A 19,485-nucleotide genomic window follows, 5' to 3' on the forward strand; every position below is an offset into this window, starting at 1 on the left:
CAGAAAATGATGATTCATGATAAAAAAGCAGTTAGAGTACAGATACTTTGTTTACTCTTACTCTGCTTACTTACTTAAAGTAAATGTTCTAAGCATGATGAACAAACAATGAGTTCACGTCTGGGAAAGTGGCTACGAAGGGAGAGAAAATGGCTCCCACAGGGGATTGATCGGACACAAGAGGCAGATCATGAGTTATTACACTACTGTAGGTCAAAGTGAACTTATGGGGAAAATTATGTATTTTGTTACACCTAGAAATCCCGTGCAGGTAACCATATGGCCTAGTCACAAGATGGTTAACATTGCCTAATATTAAGAAATAGATGAGAAGAGGAGGAGAGACCTATTGCCTACTAGCCTGCCCCAGCCCGTCTGATATCTGGCATAGAGTGCAGATTCAAAATCTCCGGCGAAAACATCTGTGGGCTCCCATTGGTTCACCGATCTGTGCACCCGCCTCCGCCCCGCCCCGCACCCCTCCTCCTCCCCCAATGTGCAGCATTGAGAGCCCTGACGTCACAACATTTGGAGCGACGCCCACTGTACTCTGTTTGGTTGGGTTAATGAAAGGTTGACTCCCACTTCCTATGCCAGGAATATGAACAGCTTGGTCCAGGCTCTTATTTTTGAGCAAAACGCGGAGGGAAATAAAAGCCTGGAGATCGAGGCTAATTGCCTACTGACAGATGGGGTATAAATACTTACTAATGTGTGTGTAATTGGAGAATTGCATGGATGATTCGAAACGGAGATGAGCTCGTGAGCACTGCCTGCTTCTGCTATGCTGTTTGTAACCTGCCTGCACGCAAATAAACTGAGATGATGATTGAAGATCCACCTGGACTCGTGTCTTTCCATCCTTCCATACACCTTGTGAAAGAGTATCCTTGTCTAAAGGTATCGACTTCATGCGCTTTGCACATCTCCAACGCATTAATATAGAGTTGTACAACTAAAATCTGGTCTTCAGACCAGAACAAAAACAAGACAAAAAGTTTGTTACGCAAGTCAAACAAGTCACAGCCTCACCAAAATGCAACATTAGTCAATGAGAAAGTACATGTATGCTGGGACGTTGAGTGACACGAAACAAGCGCTCCCCCGTAACACGACACCAGTGCAAGTCCAGTCAACAAGACAGTGGACTGGCTCGTTGTTTTTGGTCACCTCTGGCGACTGAGTTACAGGGTTCACACACGATTTTACAGTGTAGATTTGGGTCCCAAAGATTAAAAATAAGGTATCATGGCCCGGACAGGCACCTAGGCTCAATGTAGCCTGACAGCGCGTTGCGGGTTCGAGCCTTTGCTGCGTGTTACTCCCCATCTCTCTCTCCCCATTTCCTGTCAAACTACTATCCTTTCAATAAAGGCTTTAAAAAAAAGCCCCCAAAAAAAAGTTAAAAAATAAACAGTAATCAAATGGGGGTCTGTGGCATAATGAATATCAAACTGGGTGAAATGAAAAAGGTTTATTATCGTTCTTATAGATCATCTCTTTAGATATCTCTCTGTAGAGGTATGTAGAGATAAAAACCAGCAGCGCCACACGTTGTACAGTATATCTGCTATTTTATACCCCAGAATAGCAGAAGAGACGCTAGGGTCCATGAGGTTAAACACAGAAATGCTCTGCTGTGTTTCACTCTGTTAAAACACAGAAATGCTTAAAGTTCAAATACTTAACAAAATGTTTAATTTGCATGTATTAGTCATTGTGACAAAAAACTTAAGTGTAACATTTGTAAAGTGAACCATAGCATTTATAGTCTGACCCGTTGCCATGCTAAAAGAAATGTAAGAACTTAAGAACAATAAGTCATTCTGATTAACTGTTTCACTCTGTTTTACTCAGAACTGCATGAACCGATTAAAGCCGTTTTTATTGTTGGAGCTCTTTAACCCAGAAATGTTTTAAAGTTTGAATTATAGAGTAGAATAAGTCACCCAGAGTTGCTGTGTGCAACCCAGTGATGCATATGAGTGTACTGTACCTTTAAGCACCTCATGGTTCAGTGCATCTCTGCTATATTCCTGCTTTAAATCACAACAAAGAGTCCGACCGATGCCACGTTTTTGAGGGTCTGATGCTGATCGCGATTTTGGAGAGCCCTAGACCAGACCTAAACCTTGGGATCTATTTGAAAAACTTTGAGAACGTTTTTGCCAGTGCAAAAAAAAAAATCCCCTCGGCAGATTTGGTCTGGCACTGCTCAGTTGTGATTGGATTTCACTCCCGCCGAAGTAGTGAGGGACCAATCAGGGCCCAGTATGCAAATATGGGGCGGGTTTATCACCAGAGCATTTTTTTAATTTTCCCCTTGGAAATACAGGTTCGACAGAGAGATTCCAGACTAATATCTACGCAGATATATTGGTCTGGCCATGCCAGGCTACATTTAACTTGCTCTGGGACCACGCAAGTTGGGAATGCATGCCTCAACCGCTAATGCAATACCCGTTGTAACCGTTGTACATTGTACTGATACTTACTGTATGTTATGTTCGCTGATAATTATTCAGTTTATCGCCGCTGTCAGGCAGAGACCTCTTATCTCCATATTTAACCTTTTTTTTAAATCCCCTCGTAAAGTAATGCCCTAAGTAGACCGCCAATTTGTACCAGAATATAGTCTCAAATGTTACGTTTGTGCTGACGGACGTTTGTTCAACGTTTAAACTTTAATATAAGATAAGATAATCAAACAAATACATCTGGCTCTGCTTTGCTTCATCACTACTGAATAACTATGGTCAACGTAAGGCAGAAACCTTGTATCTCCATAGTTCAACTTTTGTATGTTTTGTTGTATATGAATGCCCTACTTTATCATACAAGAGATCGCACAAAAGTAATGAAAACAGCCGATCTACAAGCTCACAAGGCGTTGTGAGCTTGTAGATCAGCTACTTTCATTACTTTTTTATTGTACTTTGCCACATTGTCTATTTCTACCCAAGTTTGAAAACAGAATCGTCTTTATTTTTCCACCTCCACACAAAGCTCCAGGAAGTCTCTGTCTGAGCAACTGAAGGCTCTTTGACATGTTTATCTCAAGATTATATTTTTGGCAAACTTCACCAGACAGGAAACCTAGGTCAGAGAGAAGGGAGACATGCGAGACATAACAGGAGTTGGATTCAAACTCGGGACCTCATGATGACTCACAACAAGGAGCATGTGGTCTGTGTACTTGTCTGGCTGAGGCACCACCGGGCACTATTCATACATTAAGAGGAGGACACATTTCAATGTATGTGCAAATGTACAGGTACAAGCATACCAACCTTTACAACCAGTAAGTGTTTGGTTGTACGGGGCCAGGAAGGGCGTAGGCCATGGGGTGAGAAACAACATAGGCAGGCTGAGGCGGGAGGTCACCGGAAGATAGATTGAGGCGGTAGGTTGTCTAAAAGCTAAAAAAGCCTCATGAGGCAAGCCGCTAGGGGGGTGCAGTGGTAAAGACCCTGCCCACCACCACAGAGGTTGTGGGTTCGAATCCACCATTGTGCATCCGGCTTTGTCGAGCATCTACACAAACACAATTGGCCTGTGTTCGGGGGAGGGAAGCCGGGCTGAGAGGGTGATATTGGTCATTGCACGTACTCCTACGGGCTGGGGCGGCACCTGTCAACAGGGAGCGTTGAGCGGAAGGAGTGTGACGAAGGCTCTACGTCCTCCTGGTGGGGGCTCCTCACTGGCAGGTGAGTCAGTAGGACACGACAGCAGTGACACACAGAAATGTGTGTGGGGAGGAATTAATTGGAATAACGACTAAATTGGAGAGAAATATGGGTAAAACAAATTATTGGCTACTCCAAATAAAAATAAAAATTTGAATTTTCTTTTCATGAAATGAAGAGAACATAAAATATGACAACACATATGACAGGTAGTGTTGCTATATTTTGCGAGAGAAATATGCAACCAGGTCTATGAGAACGAGCCCAAAAGAAGCAACTCGGCCACATGAGAACTCTAAAAGTTCTTTAAAAAAAAGTGAAATATTTTGTAAACATTTTAACAACACAAATCTTGTATGGGGGCACCTGGCACCATTTTCTTTTCAGATGAGGTTTAAATACATATTCATTTGGGGTTCCTTGACATGAAAATGTTTGAGAGCCACTGGTTTAAACAAGTTTAGGAAGAAAGCCCAAAAATATATATATATAAAAAAACACAACCCGCAACTACCAATATTTACAAGCGAGTTGACAGACAAACAAGCCCAAAGTTGCTTAGCATACACGGACCTGGCAAAACTGAATGCGTCATGAGAATTTTCTATTCATGAAATACAGAGAAAATAGCAGAAACATATGACAGGGGGGAAAAAAAGAGAGGGAGAAGTATATATATATAAGAGCATTTAGCTGACAACTGAAGGCTGGTCTCCAGAGGGAACATAGACATCACAGGGGGTCCAACCTGAGAGGAAATGAAGCCCAGTCTGGGGTGAGTTATATGACTACCTGTCCACCTGTTACAACCACCTACTGACAGGAACAAACAACTACAGTAGAAAACACACACCCACACACCCACACACACAGACAAACGCTCACACGCACACACACACACACAGACAAACATACCCTGTGCAATCAGACAGATATTTTTTTTCATTTTGTTATTTATTTTATTCATCTGGTCTAATGTTCAATGCCAAACACACAATTAAATTATTAATCGCAATTATTTGACAAAGAATTGTAATCGTGACAGCCCTAACACACACACACACCCACGCACGCTCGCTCACACACACACACACACACACACATGTACGCTCCCTCTCTCTCTCTCTCACATCAAACAACACTTCTTGGCCCCAAAAGTATAGTAGAATTTTAGAAATGGACGTGAGGACCATTTTCATGGTCCTGACGAGAAACGGTTGTTTAATGGTTAGAAAAAACACTTTTATAGTTAGGCTTACAATTAGGAAAATATTCAGGTTGGGGTTAGGATTGTAGGTTATAGGTTTAGGGGTCAAGGTTAGAGTTATGCCTGAAATAGCTGATCTACAAGCTGACAATGTGTTGCATCACCACGCGTTTTTAGTTGTAGGTCTGGTGAGACAGTGCGGGCAGAGAGAGCTCAATGTAGTAAAATATACAGGATAGGAATTGCGCTGGGCTGAATAGGTCATACTATTCTAATTAAGGGTGCAACAGTTAATTGAACCATTTGATGTATTCAATAATTAAAAAATAAATAATAGTAATGATGATCGATTAATAATCGATCCCTAATAATCATTTGTGGGCAGCTCATTATAGATGAAAAGTACAGTAGAAGAAGAATCAAAAGAGTCTGTCTTCTGTGTTTTTGATACACACACATCATAAAACACCCACACACACACAAACAAACAAACAAACACAAGCACCTCGCTGACTAGAGGAACACCCTCTGTGTGTGTGTGTGTGTGTGTGTGTGTGTGTGTGTGTGTGTGTGTGTGTGTGTGTGTGTGTGTGTGTGTGTGTGTGTGTGTGTGTGTGTGTGTGTGTGTGTGTGTAAGTGTGTAGGCGTGTGAATTCTGTCAGTGACTGTGTGAGCATATGTTCAAAGACACGTTGGAGGACCACAACTTGGAATTTGACAGGAAACACACGCAAATGCAAATGCGCACACGCACACACACACACACACAAACTCCACCCACACATACAACCACCATGCAAGCCGCAAATAAACATGCACGCACACAAACAACATGTAGGCTACTACTGCCAAGTCAATTCCAATTCCAAAAATGCAAATTATTTATTCAAACTTTAAGTGTGTTTCTGCCAAACACACCAAAAACAGTTATCACCGGTCAAATGAGCAGCACATCTTAGACTTTCATGGATAATTACTCGTTGTTGATGTGACCTGAGTGATTGGTCATGATCTAAGGAATTTAGAAGAAAAAGGATGTTGTTGGTCGTACAGACCTACGGGTCCAAGAGTTACACCCCCTGCCCCCAACAAAAAACAACAAAAACGATGGAGCTTGCACAAAAACTAATTTCAACCACTTATTTAAACCTGTAAATCTGTGATATGTGACAATAAAGTTGATTCTGGACTCTGGAAATAGATCATTAATTATGAATAGGATAGACAGGAGTGAGTGAGTGAGAGTGAGTGAGAGAGAGAGAAAGAGGAGGGTGAGAATCAGTTCAAGGATAAATTTAGCTTCAACTTGGATTTTGAGAGCAAGTACAGTATCTGTGTGTGTGTGTGTGTGTGTGTGTGTGTGTGTGTGTGTGTGTGTGTGTGTGTGTGCTCACGTGTGTGGGCATGCATGTGTTTGTGTGTGTGTGTGTTCTGTGTTGTCAGCTCAGCAGTTTCAGGAAGGGCTTTTCTAGAACAGATGGAGAACACCCGCTGACCGACACATGCACACGCACGCGCGCACACACACACACACACACACACACACACACAGTACTCAAAAGCCAAATAAATCAATTTGAAATCCTGCATGATATTTAGACACCATATTAACACACACACACACATTTGTATAACAATAATTCTGTAGAACTCTGTACAGCATTTTAGGTCGCGCTGTGACACGTTGTGAGTATAAATAAGGCATAACTCCGTCCCCAACCCCTACAGCTAACCTCTACATATGTAGTGTAAAACAGTTACTTATTTTAACCATAAAACAACAATTTCTCCAGGAAAATTGTCCTCACAATGTCTCAAAACATACAAGTGGGGGGGTTATTGGTCCTCACAAGTATAGTAATATAAGTACACACATATATATATATACACACACACACACACACACACACACACACACACACACACACACACACACACACACACACACACACACACACACACACACACACACACACACACACACACACACACACACACACACACACACACACACACACACACACACACACAAGCCTGATCTCCCAAGAATTTAGTATACATTGCACAGATCCAGTGCACGTCATTCCGTGCATAGTCGCCTAGAAACCCCGAAAATCCGTGCATATGTACGGCGAGTCCCACGGTGGGCGTAACCAGTTGCAACCCGGAAAAACCCGGAAGCAGAGCAGTCCCCACAACAAAATTTACGATTCTGTGCCTATCGGTACGTAACTCAAACGGCGCTGAGTAGGCTCAAGGGAACGTCGCAACGTTCGGGACGGCAACACGCTCGCTTTAGCTCACTCGGTGGCCCCTTACGTGGCGACAGTTCCCTTGAGACTGCGCGCCTCCGAAATGGTTTAGTCACAATGGAGGAGATGCGAGGCGGCTATGCACGGATTTTCGGGTTTTCCAGTTGTCTATGCACGGAATTTGAAAAACGTTCAATGATAACGTTTCCTCTGGCGATCGGGTTGCACACACACAGGTCTGTCACAATTATTACATCATCGTCTGATCGCAATTATTTGAGATCTAATTTATTTTTGCATAATCGTTTCCATGTTGATCTTTTTTTCCAATTTCAAAATTAAAAAAAGCTAAAATAGCACATCTACAAGCTTACAACACGTCACTTCTTGACGCGTTGTAAGCTTGTAGCATATGTAAGCTTGTTGCATATGTGTTGGATGTGTTGTTGTGCTTGGTGATTCTGTAATTTATCTTGGGTGACACTACAACAAACTGGCTAGCTCGCTACGATGAGAGCTACTTTGATCAGTGGGGCAAAAAGCACTCAGATTTACTTTAATTTATAGTAAAAGTCCTGCATTAAACAATTTACTTGAGTAAAAGTTCAAAGGTTTTGACATCTGTATGAACTTAAAGTAATGCATTAATAATTGCATAAATGAATGGGATATTTCACTTTTTTAAGCTTTCAAAATGTGATTTTTGAAAAAAGCTGATTTACAAGCTCACAACGCGTAATTATTTCTTTAGACAAAGTATACAATACACGTATGTTTTGTAATAATAATCTAAACCTGCACAGTAACTAAATAGTAAATAAATAACTGTAGTGGAGTCATAAGTATGATATTTACATGTAGTGGAGTAGACGTATGAAGAAAAAAAAATGGAAGTACTCAAGTAAAGTGAAAGCCCCTCAAAATTGTACTTAAGTTGAGTAAATGTACTTTCCACCACTAACTGTGCTACACTAGCTCATTAAGAACGTCCGTCCGGTCTAATGCGGTAAGCGGCGGTCCGTCCTCATTTACAGTCCCCCCCGGGAACACAGAAGCGGAGTGATTAAAGTTCCTATGGAAGACAAAAGGCCTCATGGGAAATGCGTTTCAGTGTGAGGTCTGCGGACCTGTGAGAGAGCACTGAGAATTTATCTAGGCTGACACAGCACTGTGAGAGAGAGAGAGAGAGAGAGAGAGAGAGAGAGAGAGAGAGAGAGAGAGAGAGAGAGAGAGAGAGAGAGAGAGAGAGAGAGAGAAAAAAAGTAAGAGTTACAGGTAGAGATAGAGAAACAGATAGAGGGAGAGAGAGACAGAGGAGGGGAGAGGATATGGTAAGTGGCAAGGGACAAAAAGAGTGTGTGTGTGTGTGTGTGTGTGTGCATAGATATATATAAAGGCTAGATGGCTCAAGGGGGCGTTGCAAGCGTAGCTCAACCGCGGCCATCTTGCGACGGTCATTCATAACATTATGTCTATGGTGCATATACTTTGAAATAACCATAGCGTGCTCAATTTTCATCCGATTTTCAAACGGTTTGGTGTGTTGTAAACACCAAAGATGTAGTTATGATATTGCATACTTATAATTATAATCATGTGTATAATCCATTGGCCAGCAGCGCGGGTGAGTCATCTAGCCTTTATATATATCTATGTGTGTGTGTGCGTGTGTAGGCAGGATCAATCGTCATTTACAAAAGACAAAACACCCCTCCGTCACATGTTCATTACCCCCCCTTCTCTCTCTCTCTGTCACACACACACCCCCATCCATCCTTCACTCCTTCACTTCAGTGAGTGATCCTTCACCCAGTAATATGGTCTCTCATAGAGCAGCAACATCGATGGTGTAGGGCCCTGTCGCAATCAGTGCTGTTCTTTGGTCGGACCTGCTGGCGTTTGGCCCTGATAGGTGCTGTATCCTATTCGGGAAAAGTCTTGAGTGGACAATGTTTAGGTCACCTTTTGTAGACCCGTCCCCACTGGGGTGAGCAGTGTAAGTTCTTAACAGGGCTGCTCAGACACACAGGGGTCTGCCGGGAGCAGCTGCCACCCAGAATCCCAGCTACTGACGAATATAATATAGCCGCTACTGACCTTTAGCAAGGAGCTTCCGGATCATTCAGTCCTACTCCCGTCAACAGGTGCCTCATCACCAGTAGCCTAAATGTTCTTATAGTCGTTCATTAAGCGTGATCAATTGTGATATTGATTTGAAGTCATATCGCCCAGCTCTGGGTGATTATGTAATAATTGTGACAGGCTTAGCATTATGTTCATAATTAATTACTAATCCTATCAAACCTCCACTCTGTGTGGACTCATTCCAGAGATCAGTTTCACACCTCTCAACGTTCAAATAACACTCATGACTTTGTTGCGTCTTGTACGACAACCCCACACCCATCCTAACATGCACACAGTGCACTTCTTTTTTCCTTCTTATTTTTGTTTCCCTAAAAATAACCAGGATTAACCTGGATCTTTTCCTAAAGTAAACAACAATTTCCCTTGTGAGCTCCCGGAAAATCGTCCTCACAATGTCTATTTCTTAAATTCTACTATACGTGGACATTTGGCCCTCACAAGTATAGTAATACAGGTAACACACACACGCACGCACACACACACACACACACACACAGTGGTGTCCAGAGTCTGTTTAGCATAACACGAACGTCAACAAAAATCCATACGCATATAAAGTGTATACAGTATGCAGTTCCTCCAGGGGTCAGTGTGACTGTTTAGTGACACAAAGGTTCAATGCCTGCGTGTCTATTAACAGCCTGAGTGTCCTTGAGCAGGACTGTATGAATCTACTACAGAAACACACTGAAGTACAATACAACCAGTGGTGTAGGAGTACTGTGGATTTTTTTTTTACGAGCACTGCGTCACATGCACGTGCACACACTTGTGAAACACGCGCACACGAGCAATCGCCGATTGAAATAACCTCTTTAATAGGTTGTCCTATTTATTAACCCACAATACCATATTTATATATCGATTTTCAATCTATTTACTTGCATAGTGGGGATACTTTAGTGTTGTCATGTTCATTGACTCTGTAATTTAGTTCATGAATCCATCAGCCACTGTTATCCAAACGTTCGCTTTGGATTGCTTCAGAACATCTGACAGTACTTAGCAGGTCACACAATGGACCATCGATATGCATACCCGGATCATTCCTATGTTAATTCACGCTGTTGACACTCGGCAGCTTTTGTAATCTTTGGTAAGAGGTGTGAATGGTTGTGTTTGATCGATACGCGAGGTAGACGCACTCTCACAGGTAAGCACATGCATGGATAATGGACATGCACGTACGTACCTGTGAGAGTGCGTCTACCGCGCGTGCAGCTCAAACAACTAGTCAAAGGCTCCACCGCGCCCCACCTCCTCCAGTACAACCCTGACTACAACTAAATATATTGTCGCTGTCGGGCATAAACCTTGCATCTCCATATTTGTACATAAATTAATGCCCTACTCGGTAGCCTCGTTCCCAGCCTTACTCATCTGTGAAGAAAAAAGCCTGGTCACGACCTAAAGCTGAGTGTCTATAGGGGCGGAATTTCCGTCGTACCCATTTCCCCCGGAAATTATCTTTTTCGACCAATCACACCACTCGTTTCATTCACGGAGAATGATAACAGATTTGTAGAGCATCAATGTCATTTACTTCCGCCAAATTCCGGTACTTCTGTTTAGGCACAATTTGGCCAGGTCTTGCCCAGCGTGCCTACTCGTCTTACTACAGTGTCACACAAAAGTAGCAAAAATAGCCGATCTACAAGCTCATAACACATTAACGCAACACATTATGAGCTTGTAGATCACTTGAATCACTTGATTACTTAATAATAATTTAATAATCATGAAGTGCTTTATTGTGTTTGTGTGTTTGTTTGTTTGTTTTTTCTTTTTGTTTCTTGATTCTGATTGGAAGTAGGTGGCCGGAGGTCAAAGGTCAAGGTCATTGTGTCCTCACAGAACTTGTCTTTTAAATTCCTTCAAAATCTTCATTCACTGCGAATACCGTTGCTGTCGGGTGAAGACCTCATATGTCCAAAACCGTACCTTTGCACTGTAGTATGACCAAGTTGTTCATTGTCTCCGCCGAAGGTGGAGAATATGTTTTCGCTTTGTGTGAGCAAACATTGTTTGTCAAGCTAACATTGGGCAAGCTCCACGTGACACGTGTCAATATGTCGACACCAATGTCCCTGATTGGCTAGAGGGACGCGTGACGAAATAAAATACTATAAAAAGGTGTGTCACTTCAAAAAGCCTCTACTTTTTGAAGTGAGGTAAAACAGGATCAATCAGACTTGATTGGAACAGTACCTTCAGTAAGTCCAAGTCACCCGTCTGTGCGTGTGTGTTTCCCTCTGAGAACACCTAACATTGGTCAAGCAAAGGCGCAGAAGGCCAAAGCTAAGAAAGCATACTCATCTACAATTGTAACGTAGAAGAAGACTAGAGTTGAAATGATCCCACAACAAAGCCTAACTCTTAATACGTGTCAATATGTTGACATCAATGTCTCTGATTGGCTAGAGGGACGCATGACGAAATACAATCCTATAATAAAAGGGTGTGTCACTTAAAAAAGCCGTTTACATTTTGAAGCGAGGTAAGACAGGATCAATTAGTCTTGATTGGAACAGTATCTTCTAGTCCAAATCACCCGTCCGTGCGTGTGTGTGTCCCTTTGAGAACACCTGACATTGGTCAAGCAAAGGCGCAGAAGGCCAAAGCTAAGAAAGCATATTCATCTACAACAGTAACACAGAAGAGGACTAGAGTTGAAATCTTAATACGTGTTAATATGTTGACACCAATGTCTTTGATTGGCTAGAGGAATGCATGACGAAATACAATTCTATAAATAGGTGTGTCACTTCAAAAAACCGTTTACGTTAGCGAGGTAAGACAGGATCAATCAGTCTTGATTGGAACAGTATCTTCTAGTCCAAATCACCCGTCCGTGCGTGTGTGTGTCCCTCTGAGAACACCTAACATTGGTCAAACAAAGACGCAGAAGGCCAAAGCTGATCAAACACACCAATCAACTGCTGAAACTGTTCAAGACAATGAAGATGAAGAAGACAGACAAGTATTTGAACAAAGCAGTCAATTATGACGACTCCCATATGATAGATTGCTTCAATGTAAACAGAGCATTGCTTCAATTAAACAGAGCTAAGAATCATAAAGAAAGAATGAAAGTAATCAGAGACAAAAAACCGCTAAATGACAAAAGACTAGCCATGAATGCTTACAATATGACACAGCAAAGATTGCTACAATCTCTGGAAGAAAAAGTAGAAGAGTCTGAAGAGAACATCGAAAGGAAAAAAAGGAACTGGTCGGAGTATTTAAATAATGAAAGACAACATCAACAAGCACATAACACGAATAAGAAGAAACGATACAGATCACAAGAATTAGAAGTTAATGAAGCTGGTCTCGCATTCTTAAAGAAGATGTCCGAAAGTGAACAGCAGGGTTCTACCATGTGACGGAATTATAATTAATCCTAAAATCCCATTTGAATTCATACCCATAAATGAACTACAACACAGGAAGAAGAAGACCTTTGCCGATGTAATTGGAGTTTGTCTGAATATTGAAGAAGGAACAGAAATGATAGTTAAATCAGGCAAAACGTACAAGCGGAATATCAGTCTAATAGACCAGAGTTGTAAACAAATCACAGTAACGTTATGGGGTAAACAAGCAATGAACTTCATTGGCAGTTATGAATCCATTGTAGCGATGAAGTCAGCTTATATCTCGTATTTTAACGAGATATCTTTATCTGTATCGTCCAACTCTATCATTATCGTCGACCCAAATATAAAAGAGGCATACTTGCTGAAGACATGGTATAACACCAGAAGTAAAGTCCTGGACATAGAGAATTTAACTAAAGCATCGTCTGATATATTTTTCAAAACGCGAACATTGAAAGAAATGAAGTTTCCACAAGATGAAAATATAAAATGGAGTAATTATTACAGCGTGGTGAGTACAATTCTTGACATTCAATCAGATGGCTGTTTTTATAAATCGTGTCCGAATTGTAACACAAAAATAACTGAAACACAGGATTTTTATTGTAAGAAATGCAAAGAGGTTAAAAACTATATTTATCGATTTCTTTTGAAGGTCTTAATTACTGATTATACAGACAAGCAGTGGGTCATCTGTTTCAATGACACAGCTGAAAGATTATTAGGTTACGACGCGGATTCTATGATACAAAGAAGAGACAAAGATCTGTCTGCATTCAAAGACATATTTCAGAAGTTAACGTCTACAACACACATTTTTTATAATAAAGTCGGACCGAACAATTACAATAATGAAACAACATTACAGACGACTGTTATTAAGATATTACCAGAAAACCATTCAGAAGATGCGTCATAGTATATATATATTTTTGTAATATAGTAATACATTTCTGACATTTAATATTATTGTCTGTTCTATTTTAAGGAATACGTAAATATTACGTAAATATATTAATCTTTTTTTAATCTCTTTTTTCATCTTATTTTATTTTTAACATTGGAAAACAAGTATTAGAACTTTTTGTTTAACTAAAAGATATATATTTTACCCTACTGTATCACATTAGTTATTGCTATTATAATATAATTGATATATATCAGATGCGTCATAGTATATACATTTTTGTCAGAAATACATAAATAAATAACTTTTAGAATCTCTTTTTTTCATCCTATCTTTTTTTAAACATTTTTTTAAACATATTTTTAAACATTAGAAGACAATATGATTTTTAAATCATTTTTTTTAAATAAATATTTCTTTAACATACACCTTTTTATTTAACTACAGTATATATCTTTTACTTTACTGTATCTCATTAGTTATTGCTATGATAATATAATTGCTATAGTCTGCTGGCGGAGACTTGTGCTCCGAGGAGCACATTTTCTAGTTAATATATGAAAAGACCTCACCTACGCACTGCAGTATTTCTTTTTTTATTTTCCTAGGCAGCCTGAGCCCTCCCCGACCCGAACCCGGCCCTTCCTGACAGGCTTTGTCGGTCCCCGTCAGGCTTTGGGGCCGAAACTGAGAACTCCACCGGAAGGTCCCCGGTTTGATCCCCGGCTCCACCTTCCTGTCGATTGTGTCAAAGTGTCCTTTGAGCAAGGCACTGAACCTATAACTGCTCCCCGAGTGCCACCAGGCAGATGGATGACCGCTGTTCCTGATTGTTAGGATGGGTCAAATGAAGAGGACGAATGTCCCCACGGGGAATATTACATGTTACAGAGAGAGAGAAAGAGAGAAAGATAATATTTGAAGCTAGAATTGAAGTGAGGAGGGCAAGAAGTGTCCTTTATTAGTCCAATGATGAAGGGAGAGAGTGCTGGAGAGATAAAAGGAGGAGGGGAGGGATGATACACAGAGGAGAAAGGGAGTGGCTAGAGGAAAATGCAGTTACCTCCACAGGAACCCTCATCTCTCCATTTCTGAGGACTGTTCTTCTAATACAATATAGCAGAATAGCTCACAATGTGTCACTTCAAGAGATAAGACCCTTAATGATCCTGCGAGGGAAATTCAGTCGGCAAAGGCAGCACAGCAGTTAAGATACAGGTACAGGGCAAGAGAAGTACTGTAGATACAGCAGGGTGAAAACCTTACACAAAAAAAGAAACACCGTCAACAATGAACAAGATATACAACAGTATAAACCCTCAACAAAGCTTGCATCATGCAGGACAAAAGAAATAAGACAAATACACAGAGTATCCATGTCAGAGAGTGTCCTTATTGTAATGAACTGAGTCTTCAGAGCTAATTGGACCACTGAACAAGCAGAGCGATCATCGTGTGCCTCATCATGAATATACTGTACATGGCAAAGACAGGCTGAGGGCAGGTACACACTGTAGGACTTTTAAAGTGGTCGGGGAGTCATCTGATCGTCAAGCATTTCACACTACACAAGTCTCTTTCTTGAAATCAGCTGTCATATATCGTTGTGGTTTTCATACAATACGATTGATCGCCGACAAGGGATCACACACTGCAGGATATTTCACAGGACTGAGAGTAGAGCCCTGCAATGGCAGCAAATTTAAATAGGCCATTTGCGGTCGTAAAATCCCGCAACGTGCTTCAAGATATGAATTCTCTCTCTCTATATATATATATAGCTACTGTATATGTAGCTATACAACCTTCGCCATCTTCTCCACCTCAGGGAAGCCCCAACGACAGAGCCAGCCCTCCTGACCAGCTTGTTCAGATTGCTGGTATTCGTGGCATTAATGTGAGCCCCCCCCCATCCACCCCCAGAAAACAATTGCAAAGAAGATAGAGGTCACTAGCCTTTACGATGCGTTGTGAGCTTGTTGAATGGCTATTTTCTAAGAGATTTTGTGTGGAGGGAAATAGTACTGAGTACCGAGTATAGAGCTATGGGGAGCATATTTCGTATTCAGCATGCGTCATTTTAGAGTTTAACCACTTTAACCATTATCTTATACTTTGGCTATTCAAAAATAGCAGATATACAAGCTCATAGCGCGGCACTGAGTGCCGCAAATCTTTAAATATATATATGTTTTAAAGCGAACATTTGTAACTCAAGTCTTTGCTTCTGGGGACAGTTTTTTGAAAAAACGGTGTCAAACCTTTTCATGTCAAGGACGTGGGGATGATATGTATTTGGCCGCGGACCCCCACCTCAAAAGATGTTGTTCCAGGGACCCCCCAGAAGCAAAGATTTGAGTTAAAAAGTATAACATATCTGTTATTTTTTAATAGCCAAAGTACAAAATAATGGTTAAAGTGGTTACACAGATGCGTTCCCGGTTTTAATCGGTTAAATCTGCATACATTACAACCATATACATCACCTTTAAATCTGCATTCATTACAACCATAGACATCACCTTTAAATCTGCATTTATTACAACCACACAGACTGTCCCCTTTGAATGTGCCAATGTAATGGAACTCCTCCATTACACTGTGGACTGCTGTGTCGGCAATACTATGAGTGCTACTAAAAGTTAGAAAGAGTATTTATTAGTAGCAGCAGTACTAGAGGCACTGTTAATAACAATGTTTCTTATCCACTGCATGGTACTGCTTCATACAATTCTAATAAAAATCAAAGACGTGTTCTTAACTCAAGGCTCACTGAAGCTAAAGCCAGGTGCGAGAAGCCAGTATTGAAGTCCACAGAAAAACAGAGCCTCACACACTGACAAATCAAAAAAAGTGAGGCTCTTCTCTCTCTCTCTCTCTAATGCGCTCGGGTGGCGAGGTTGTGGGTTCGAATCCACCGTGGTGCATCCGGCTTTGTCGAGTGTCTACACGAACACAATTGGCCCGTGTTCGGGGGAGGGAAGCCGGACGGGGAGAGTGACATATTTGCACATACGCTTACACACTCTGGCGGCACCCGTCAGCGCCGGGGAGTGTTGGGAGGGAGGAGTACGACGAAGGCCCTACGTCCTCCCGGTGGGGGCTCCTCACTGGTAGGTGAGTCAGTAGCATGCAACAGCAGTGACAACACAGAAATGAATTGGCATAAGTAAGACTAAATTCGGGAGAAAGCAATAAAAAAAGAAATTAGGCTGTTTACTTGCAAAAATGTATACTTAGTTTACATGGTGCAAAAAAAAAAGAGGTGAACACGTGAAGCGAGTGGACGTTTCGGTCCTCAAACCATCATCAGCACTCATACAAATCAAATAGAATATTGAAAGGTAACAGAATACCAAAAGGCACAGTGAAACTTTTTTAGGTGCACCTATATTATATGTCGGTGCACCTAAATTAGCCCATTACAACCCGGGAAATCTGTGTCATTTTGGATTTTTGCGTTGGCTATTCCAAAAATAGCATATATACAAGCTCACAGCGCGTCACTTCGTGCCACACTGCGAGCTTGTATATCTGCTATTTTTTTACATTAAAAAAAAAAAATCTTGAAAAGTGTGAGAACTGCTTATTTAGAAGGCATTTTGTAATGGGTTAAAAAGTTAGGCGCACCAGTGCAAAGTAGCCCTGACCACCTACTTCTTCTAGTCTGGGACTCACAGGCCCAAAAGCTGAAGACAAAGGGTTGAACCTTTGATGTCATGCTATGCTTTTTGTTTGTGTTTTCTTTTCTCACAGAGTGAGAGGCCTGCTCTGCCGGAAACGTATTAAAAATGAAAAAAATATGGCCATTATTGTATAATGAAGCCGTTATTTTTTGACCGCGTGATGTGAACTAGGTTAGAATAGATAGAATAACGGCTTAATTATACAAAAATGGCCATATCTTTTTTTTCCCCCAATGTTTCCGGCAGAGCAGGCCTCTCATTATGTGGACCTTAATGATTAAATGAATAGAAAAAAAACACAAACAAAAAGTAAAGCATGACATCACAGGTCCTCTTTTTTGGGTGACTGGGTTTCTAATAGCTTCATCCGTGAGTCCAAGTGGACGTTTGTGCCAAATGAAATTCGCTCAAGACATTCCTGATATATCGGCTTTACAGTGCTTGGGACAGATGTCCATACGTAGGTACGCACATACGGATGGACGGACAACCCAAAAACAAACATAATGCCTCCTCCATGGCTGTGGCTGGCAGAGGCATAACAAATATTAATGCAAGTACATATACATGGATGGAAGCAAAAACTAATCTCACAACAACTGGTTGTTAGGCCGCGTTGCGTTCAGAACTTGTAGATCAGCTATTTTCAGTGTGTGACACTGGCACGCAAGCCAAGTATAAAATCATCCTTTGGAGAAAGCCAAGAGAAATGCATGCTGAGTTTGCTGACTGTATGGGAATCCAAATGACTGAAATCAGAACTGATTTCAGAAACATGAGCACAAGCACTGAGTGAACATTTCAAGCAGTCAAACAAAGTCGAAAACTCCAAATCCATCAGTTCGCCCGTCAGCATGACAAGCAGCTCACAACAACAGGCCAAACATAGAAATCAACGCACAGAAAATGTGTTTCTCTGTTGAAATAACGTCACAGTGGGGTTCTATTTCAAACTCATGTGTGAATGTGTTTGTGTATGTGTAAGTTGAAATGGAAATAGAACAAGCTGGTGTGGTTAAGCTACTGAAACGCTGAACGAAAGAGGGAGAGAATAATGATGTTTACTAGTGAGAATGGAAAAAGCAGGTCATAATCTTGCGAACCAACGGAACGATCAGCATCAAATTTCTTGTGCATGCTGCCAATAGGCTTCGTTTCTCTATCTCTCTCAAAAGCAATGAGTAGCACACGCACACTCTCTCCTAAAAGCAATGAGTAGCGCACGCACGCACACAGGCCCTGTGAGAGCAAATAAGGAGAAATACTCAGAGCGGACATGGGGAAGAAAACAAGACAGACACTGGACAGTCAATCAATACTATGTCACGCGCACGCACGCACGCACACACACACACACACACACACACACACACACACACACACACACACACACACACACACACACACACACACACACACACACACACACACACACACACACACACACACACACACACACACACACACACACACACACACACACACACACACACACACACACACACACACACACCTGTATCTGATCTCAGGAAGTTGAGTGAAGCAGGACAGATGTTTGCTCTTGATGTGGACGCCACAGCAGAACGGATGGATGGATGGGTGGTTGGATGAACAAATGAAGGGATAGATGAAGGGATGGATGAATGGACGGATGAGGGGATCAGAGGTGGAGGAAGCAGAGCAGACAGGGAATTTTCCAGAGGCCTGACCACAGAAAACACAAGATCAATACATGAACAGTGATCCATCACAGTAAATACACCGACAGACAGAGAGTGAGAGGGAGAGAGAGAAAGAGTGAGAGACGAGGTCTTATTTTGTATGTCTTAATTAACAGGTCAGGTCTTATGTCTTAACTTAAGACCTGGAGGCGTACGCGGTCAGTGCTGGTTTGCTATTTTGTGGACGGTAAAATGCGCATTCCCGAGGCGGTAGACGCTAAAACAGCCCTGAATTAAGGGTGTGGTTTGGCCGTTACTTTAATCAATCCAATCAGAGTATTGGCTGCCATTCCCACACGTTGTATGTCTGTAGATCAGATACTGTATGTTTGCGCAGCATAAGTTAAAGTGAAAGAAAACGCTGCACTTGGACAAAGAGAGGAAGAGATTGTACTCCATTTGTTTAAATTCTAGGCTACGGAAAAAAACTTTATTTTATTTTATTTAATTTCATTGGACTAATGAAGGAATAAGTCTCAGAGATGCTCATAGGCCTGC

The 19,485-nt window shown here is 41.5% G+C and overlaps 1 protein-coding gene across 1 annotated transcript in view; it reads right to left on the reverse strand.

Moving 5' to 3' along the window:
- The window catches only part of fars2 (phenylalanyl-tRNA synthetase 2, mitochondrial), a 130,805-nt gene that overhangs the window by 106,170 nt on the left and 5,150 nt on the right, over positions 1 to 19,485 (reverse strand). The window contains exon 2 of the mRNA XM_080418527.1: positions 18,780 to 18,970. The gene's annotated coding sequence lies outside the window, so the exon portion shown is untranslated. The remainder of the gene's footprint in view (positions 1 to 18,779; positions 18,971 to 19,485) is intronic.

The sequence above is a fragment of the Gymnoscopelus braueri genome (assembly GCF_963280865.1).
Source record: "Gymnoscopelus braueri genome assembly, chromosome: 21".
NCBI lineage: Eukaryota > Metazoa > Chordata > Actinopteri > Myctophiformes > Myctophidae > Gymnoscopelus > Gymnoscopelus braueri.